Source organism: Elephantulus edwardii, unplaced genomic scaffold (assembly GCF_000299155.1).
Source record: "Elephantulus edwardii isolate Elephantulus edwardi_28Jun2011 unplaced genomic scaffold, EleEdw1.0 scaffold00001, whole genome shotgun sequence".
Classification (NCBI taxonomy): domain Eukaryota; kingdom Metazoa; phylum Chordata; class Mammalia; order Macroscelidea; family Macroscelididae; genus Elephantulus; species Elephantulus edwardii.
The window spans coordinates 22,981,634-22,990,188 of NW_006399751.1; positions in this window are offsets into that span (position 1 = coordinate 22,981,634).

The following is an 8,555-nucleotide window of genomic DNA, read 5'->3' on the forward strand; positions in this document are numbered from 1 at the left end:
CCCCGCACGCTGTCACATTGGGAGATTCCACTCTTGCTACTTTCACCGCTCTGGCGCCCGCCCACGCGCGGCCGAGTGACGCAGATCCCGGCGTGGGCCGCCGCGGGGCGGGGGCGGTGGCCGCCGGGGCCGAGGCTCGGCCTCTTCCCGCTGCCCCCTCCGCGGAATCCGGAGGGCGGCCCATTCACACGGCAGCTGGGAGGAACCAAGTGGGCGCCCGGAGTGGGGAGGCTCTGCGAGTCCCCGCTCCCCGCGGCGGGGGGGAAGGGAGACGGGGGTGGAGGGAGTGCGGAGACACCGCGCCTCGGGGCCTGCTCTCCAGCTGCGGAGTGAGCCGGGAAGGTTGGCAATTAAAAAAAAAAAAAATTCTTTGTAACGTGCGAGGTTCCCAATATAGTATTTCAAAGAGCACACCCCATCTCCCGGGAGGTACACTTAGAAAAAATAAATAAAAATGAGCGTGCCCTAATCTGGGCGCCGCGCTCGCCCCCGCGTGGAGGTGAGACGCTGGTTGGCCAGGTGTGCCCCCCGCGCGGCGGCCCCAGCGGTCCGTCCAGAACTTGGCTTTGACCTGGGGAGGCGGCGGAGGAGGCAGGGGGCGGGCGGCAGGTGTGCTCCGCTGGAAGACATCCGCGGTGGGGAGGGAACGGCAGCCTCGCCCGTCCCGCCCCCGCCTAGCCGTGATCTGGCGTTGGGAGAGTGGAGAGGGGGAAGACTGAGAACACACACTTCTCGAGCGCGGCTTTGAAACTGTCTTGCCCACTGAATAACTTAATGCCCACCTTCTCAACCCTTCTGAAAACCTCCATATTCTTTTATTGGTTAAAATTGTTCTACTTCCCTAATGTAGAAATCCGACCAGCCGTGGATTATGTCAAAATAGATTCCCCAGGGCACGGCGGCCTTGTGGTTAAGCAGTTGTGCTGCCAACCTGGAGGCGAGTGGTTCGAATCCACCAGCTGCTGCGTGGGAGTCAGACGAGCAGTCTCGCCCCCTGTGATATACTGGCTCTGAAAACCCGCTGGCGGGTCAGCTATGAGTAGGTTCTCTGCAACTAAACAATATAATAGGCGATTAAATCTGGCTTGAAGTATGTGCAGGGAGAAGGCACCTTAGAAGCGAGAACGGCCAGACTTAAGAGAATGGGAAGGTCAGTCTCCCGTGTTTTGGGCGTGTTATGGGAGATCTCGATACCTGGGAAAACGATCCCTTGCTCTGTAGTGTGAAAAAGAGGCAGCTTAGCAAGATGGATTGACTTGGTGGTGATTGCAACAAAGGTCTTAAATTACAACAGTTGGGAGCATGGTGCAGCATCAGGCAGCGTTTGAGGCTGCCTAACTATAGGTTTGCATAGAGTAGGAGCTACCTCACGGGTTCATAGGACTTTTGTAGTTTGATTTACATAAACTTTTCTAACCTAAGAAAGTATTAAAACATTTCCAAAAATGCACTTAAAGTACTGCCAAGAAAATTTGGAAATCTGGTTTTGAATCTATTTTGGGGTTGGTTTGGGGTTGTTGGGTTTTTTTGGTTGGGTTTTCTGTTTTGTTTTCCCAAATGGGAAAATCAAAGAAGTCTCTGAAATTTACCATTCTGCTTTTGGGGAGTGAAGGGTATTATATAATAGAAAACTACCACAAATGCAGGTAGAATCACATTTTTACAAACAAATAAAAATCCAGATTCCTACACTCAATCATTCCTACACACTGGCTGGCCTCCCAGAGGGTGCCTGCTTTAAAATGGGAAATTCTTCATACCACATTTTTATGTTGTAGCAATGGATGGGATGATGATAACTTTGTAAGAAAAAGATCTTATTAAGGCACTGAACTAGTATTTTCTTTTTTTGAAAAATGTTACAGGAATGAGTAATGCCATGATGGAATACAGTGTATATAATTCCAGTTGAGCCTCTTCTTTCTCCAGTGTTGGTGAAAATTACTGTCTGGAGGGTCAAGTGGATATACCAAATCAATATGTGTTCGTACTTCCTTGCAGTCCTCTCATTTCTGGAAATTTTTCTTAGCCTAATTGTCATGGTTTTGTCACGGTGGACCTCCTTTCGCTAAAGAAAACACTGATTTCATCAACTCTCCATTATCGTCATAAAGACTGTTTAAGCATTGTCTTGATTGAATGAGAAAGGCCTGGGTTAATGATTTTCAGGCAAAGAAGTCTGCAAAATTCCACTCTCCCGATTCCTCTCTGCGCTCAAAATGTTTTACAGACATTGTTGGTTTGAACCAACTGGAGAAGAGATTTCTTCCCTAGCACTATATAATGACTCATGAATCACAAGGTGGTTCTTATACCTGCACGAGTAAGCCTCCCAGTTGAATTGTTTCCAGAGTTGAAAGAAAAGACATTAAATCCTCTTGCCAAGTTTGTATGTGTCTGGCTAGCACTGAGCATGAAGCTGGAAAGGAAATGTGTCAGGGCAGATACTTGTTCTTCTGACTTGAAACTGGTTGTTTCTGCATTTAAACACAGAAACCTATCTTTGTTTTCTGGGCATATTTAGACAGTATATTTCCCTACATTGATAGCATTTTTAACTTGTTTCACCCTGTGGTGTTAGAGGAGGTAGTGGGAGGATGGAAAAGAAATATTTAAGCTTTAAAATATGCACTTCTTTATGGTTATGTGAATATGACAACATCAGGGTCAATACGGTTCTCTAAAGAGAATTGAGAAATTTACTGGTATCTGAGATAACTGACATGAAGCAGCATTGATTCTATTTGTCACTTGCCCACTTTGGTGACCTGTGCCATGCCTAAACTCACCTAACCCTCCTCCAGCACATGCTCATTCTTCTCCCACTCTCAGGCCTCAAGATTTGTCCAAGAATGTAAAGGAAGTATGTTCCATTGTGCAGAGTCATGATTGAGACGCTTGATCGTTCTCTGAATGGGAGCAATGGCGGTGGTCCAGAGGTGCATTTCTCACCTTCAATGAAGGAGACATGGGGGTTTGAGTCCTAGCCAATGCACCTCATATGCAGCCACCACCCATCAGCTAGTGGAGGCTTGTGTGTTGTGTTATGATCTTGAGTAATTTTTAGAAGAGCGTGGGGGGTGGGGAGCGGGGGCAGCAAGGGTGAGGCCTGATCATCTACTTCCACGAACCAGCCAATGAAAACCCTAGACTCCAGCAGTTCCACTGTGCACGGGGCCACTATGAATTCGAGACCATGAGTTAAGAGTCAAACTTTAAAGGTCCTCTGGTAGAGATCCAGATCAGAGTGTCAGAATTTTCTTGCAGATAATCTCAGCTGTAAGACAACATGGCAACAAATGGAATTACAATCAAGACACTTGAAACTCTTTTATTAAGCAGCCATAATTATAGTTCTCGTTTTCCTCGCTTAATTCTCGGGGAATTCTGGTGGCCTGGTGGGTAAGGAGTTGCACTGCCAATCCAAAGGCAGGTGATTTGAATTTACCAGCTGCTCTGCGGGAGAAAGGCAGGCAGTCTACCCCGTTGTGATTCATAGCTTCCAAAAACCTCTGGAGGAACTACTATGAGTTATTTCTGACTTGATGGAACCTAACAAGAAGAAGTAGTAGTTTGATCTTATTCTAATTACCTGGATATTCAGGTCATCCATTTGTTGAGCAGATTTAATGGATCACCTGTCCTGTGCCTGGTTAGGGGCTGAGCGTTTGGGACACAGAGATAAATTATGGTTCCTTGTCTCCAGAACTTGTCAGTAAAAAACTGAACAGTGAAAAAAAGAACAAAAGGAAGTTAAAATACAAAGAAAAATTGGTTTGTTTCTTTTTTCCTATTTTATTTTTTTCATGCACTCTAAAAGAAATACAAATACAAATTACAACACAAATACAAATTATCGATTACAGGAGTTAATAATGAAGGACTAAGTCAGGAGTCTTAGAGGCCCGGTGAGTAAGATATCAGGCCACTCACCAAAAGGTTGAATATTCAAACCCACCAATTCCTTAATGGCAGGAAGATGGACAATTAGCTCATAAAGATTTTTTAAAGCATTTTTTAAATTTAATATGTCTTTAATGATGTAATATTTTTAACATTGTTTTTCACACCAATTCTTTCCTATTTCCTTCATCCCCACCTCCCTCCACCCATCAAATTGTGCAGCCCTATGATTAACTCCCCCTTCCCCACCCATCCTCAGTGCTCTGCTCTCCCCTTTAGACCCTCATACTTGTTCTACAATAATGATCTTACACAATTCTTATACAATGCTTGTCTTTATGGGATTGAGTTAGTTCACTTAGCATAATGCTCTCCATTCCCTCCCAAGTTAGGTAGTGATTTACAAAATCATTTCTCCTGAATACTACGTTGTATTCCACCATGTGAAAGTACCATAATTTCTCAATCCATTGTTTGCGGTTGGACATTTTGGGCTCTTTCCATGTTCATTCGATCGTGAATAACCCTGCCATGAACATTGGTGTACAAGTTTCATTAGTGCCTCAGTTCTCATTTTCTCGGGGTATATTCCAAGCAATGGAATAGCTGGGTCATATGGAATTTCTATGTTCAGCTTTTTAAGGAAGTGCCAAACTCCCTTCCAGAGGGATTCTTCCACTTTATAATCCTACCAAGAATGTATAAATGTTCCTGTCTTGCCACATCTCTCCAACATTTATTGTTTGCTGTCCTATTCAACTTTATTACTGCTGTGGGAGTGAGATTGCACCTCATTGTGGTTTTGATTTGCATCTCTCTTACTACCAGTGATTTGAAGCATTTCTTCATGTGTCTGATGGCCATCGAATATCTTCATCTGTGAAAAGTTTTTCCATGTCTTTTGCCCGTTTTGTAATTTTGTGATCAGTCTTTTTCTTGTGGAGGCCCTGTAGGATTCCGAAAACTTTTGATGTGAGACCCTTATCTGAAATGGTATTGTCAAATATTTTTTCCCAGTAAATAGGTTTTCTTTGTGCTCTGTTGGAAAAAGGTTTTGAGGCACACAGGTATTTAATCTTTAGAAGGTTCCAGTCATCAATTTTATCCTCTCCGGATTGAGCATTTCTGGCTATATTTGGCAGTCTTTTTATACCATAGCCTAGGCTGTCTAAGCTTGATTCCACTTTGTCTCTGATGAACTTTTGGTTTTAGGCTGTACTCCCAGGTCTCTGACCCACCTGGAATTGATTTTTCTGCATGGTGTGAGATATGGATCCTGTTTCAGCTTTCTGTCGGCTATTGTTGTTATTGTTATATGCCCATCGAGTTGCATGCAACCCATAGTGACCCAGTGTACAGCAGCTCTGAATGCTGCCCTGTCCTGAGCTAGTCTCACTAATTCTGACACACCAACCCTCATTGCTCTAGTTACTGTATCAACCCATTTCATCAAGGGTCTTTCTTCCCTCCACCGTCCCTCCACCTTTCCAAGCATGATGCCCTTCCCCAAGGACCAGTCGTTCCTGGCCACATGCCCAAAGTGTGTGACACAGAGCCTCAAAATCCTAGCCTCCAAGGAGGAATTTGGTTTCACCCTCTCCAAAACACACCTATTTGTTTTCTTGGCAGTCCATGGTATGTTCAAGATTTTTCTCCAGCACCACGATTCTTTATGTAAAACAGACCTTTCAGGAAGCAGGGCTTTTTGAGGAGGAATGTGGCATCAGGATTAGGGAAAGACTCATCAACATCCTACGTTTGGCAGATGGCACAACGCATCAGAGAACTAGACAATGACTAAGGATGACAGAAGAAGAATTGATGCCTTTGAATTGTAGTGCTGGAGAAGAGTCTTGAACATACTATGGACTGCCAAGAAGAAAGAGTTCTGCAGCAGTCCAGTATTGCCAGCACCACTTGTAGAAGAGGTTATTATTTCCTCATTTGATAGGTTTTATTTCCTTGTGGAATAACAGTTGACCATAGATAGTTGGGTCCATTTCTGGGTTCTCAAGTCTGTTCCATTGGTCTGTGTGCTTATCATTGTACCAATACCATGCTGTTTTGTTACTACTGCTGTGTAGTAGGTTTTGAGGTCAGGGAGTACTATGCCTCCCACTTCATTTTTGTTTTTCAGAAATGTTTTACTTATTCAGGGTCTCTTGACTCTTCAAATAAACTTGACAATTCCCCTTTCAATCCCCTTGAAAAGTGAATTTGGTATCTGGATTGGGATTGCATTGAACATGTAGATTGTTTTTGGTAGGATTGTCATTGTCACAATACTGAGTATTCTCAACCATGAACAGGGTACAGGGCACATTTTTCCATTTATTTAGGTCTTTTATTGTATCTTGCAGAAATATTCTGTAGTTTTCTTTGTGCAGGTCTTTTGTGTCTCTAGTTAGGTTCACTCCCAAGTATCTCAATTTGTGATTGGCTATTGTAAATGGTATTGCTTTCTTGCTTTCCTTCTCTGAGTTCTCTTTGTTACTGTAGAGGAATCCCACTGATTTTTTTTTATATTGATTTTATGTTCTGACGCTCTACTAAATTGATCTAGTAGCTCTAACAGGTTATTTGTTGAGTCCTTGGGGTTTTCTGTGAATACGATCATATCGTGTGCATATAGTGACAGTTTAACTAATTCTTTGCCAATATAGATGATTTTTATTCCTTCTCTTGTAGAATTGCCCTAGCAAGCACTTCTAGTACAATACTGAATAGAAGTGGTAACAGTGGGCATCTTTTTCTGGCCCCTGTTCACAAGGAAAATGCTTTTAGTCTTTCTCCATTGAGAATGTTATTGGCTCTTGGTTTTGCATATATATATTTCACTATGTTGATGAAATTCCTTCTACTCCAATTTTACTGAGTGTCTTTATCAGGAAAGGGGTGTTGGATTTCGTCAAATACCTTTTCTGCATCAATTGCCAAAATCATGTTGTTCTTGTTACTTGTTTTGCTTATATGGTAAATTAGGTTGATGGGTTTTGTTGTTGTTGTTGAAACATCCTTGCATACCTGTTACAAATCCCACTTGGTCATGATGAATTATATTTTTTATGTGCTTTTGGGTTCTATTGTCTAGGATTTTGTTAAGGATTTTTGCATCTATATTCATGAGAGATACGGTCTGTAGTTTTCTTTCTTGTTAATACCTTTGCCTGGTTTTGGTATTAGGTTTATGATTGCTTCATAGAATGAATCTGGGAATGTTCCTTCTTTTTCAGTTTGGTTTTTTTTTTTACAAAAAATCATTTAAGTAGAATTGGTGCTAGATGCTCTCTGAATGTTTGGTAGAATTCAGCTGTGAAGCCATCTGGTCCAGGACTTTTCTTATGGGAAGTCTTTTTTGAGGGTGAGGGGTAAGTCTTTTTATGACCTGTTTAATTTCTTCTTTTGGGATGGGTCTGTTCCAGTGTTCTATATCTGCCCTTGTCAATCTGAGTATGGAATGAGTTTCAAGGAATTTGTCCATTTCTTCTAGGTTTTTGAATTTATCTGAGAATAGCTTTTCATTTGGAAGCAAGAGTGGCATCCAGTTCCTAAACAACATGCCGCTGGAAACTCTATGAACTTTGATAGACAACGATAGTTATAGAAAGGCTTCTTTTGTTCATAAAATTGCTTTGAATAGTGCTCAAATCAATGGCAATCAACAACAGTAGCGACAGCATAGCTTTTCATAGTATTCTGATATGAATTTCATTTAATCTGGTTCTGTTGTGATGTCACCTCTATAATTTCTTAATTGAGTTGTCTGTGTCTTTTTCCCCCCTTTTGTTAAGTTTGCCAGTGATAAAGATTTGTAACCTTGGAAACCCAGTGGAGGTTAATAAACAACGACTCAGAACTGATCATACTGGGGCTAACGTTTTGTTTTGGTTTGGTTTCTGGTTAAGGAATAAGTAAGATAATAATACTCTCCATAAAACTCTGAAATCAAGTCATAATAAAATAATAATTTTCTTAAAAGTGAAAAGATTGAATTTCATCTTGTACTTCAGTAAGAGGATAAAAGGACACAGCAGAATGTAATTTCCAAGAAGATACATGTTTTTGTTTGGCTTATTAACCAAAAAAAACCTCACTATTGTCAAGTTCTAGGAAGAAATGTAAATTTTTGTGGAAGACTGCCCAACCTTCTTTTTTGGGTGGCTGGTACATTGGGAAAGAACAACGTGCTTGGAAAAGGAAAAATTACCGAAGGAAGGGAAGAACGGTTCTTGCCGTAGAGTATATCCAGGATTGGCAATGTCTGCCTTTGATGAAATATGCGACAATTCCAATAAGTTAGAGAGTCAGAATATTAAACATAATTTAAGGCATAAAGTCATTTTTAAATGTTAGTGAAAAGTTCACACTAGATTTTCAGGCATTTTTTTTCTAGAACATTTTGAGAGGCTATTAATAATACCAAATGCTGTATTTTAACACCATTTGAAAGGAGCCTGAGGATTACCTCAAATTCCCATACTTTCTATCTATTAATAGTAGTTTTTTGAAGGATACTGCAAATATTCGAGGCTTAATTCCTTATCTAAAAGAAGGGCTATGTGGAAAATCAAGGTAATGGTAGGCGTAGTTCAAAGCTGATTAGTTTTATAAAACATAATGAATGGGAGTGATTGTATGAAACAATGTGAAGG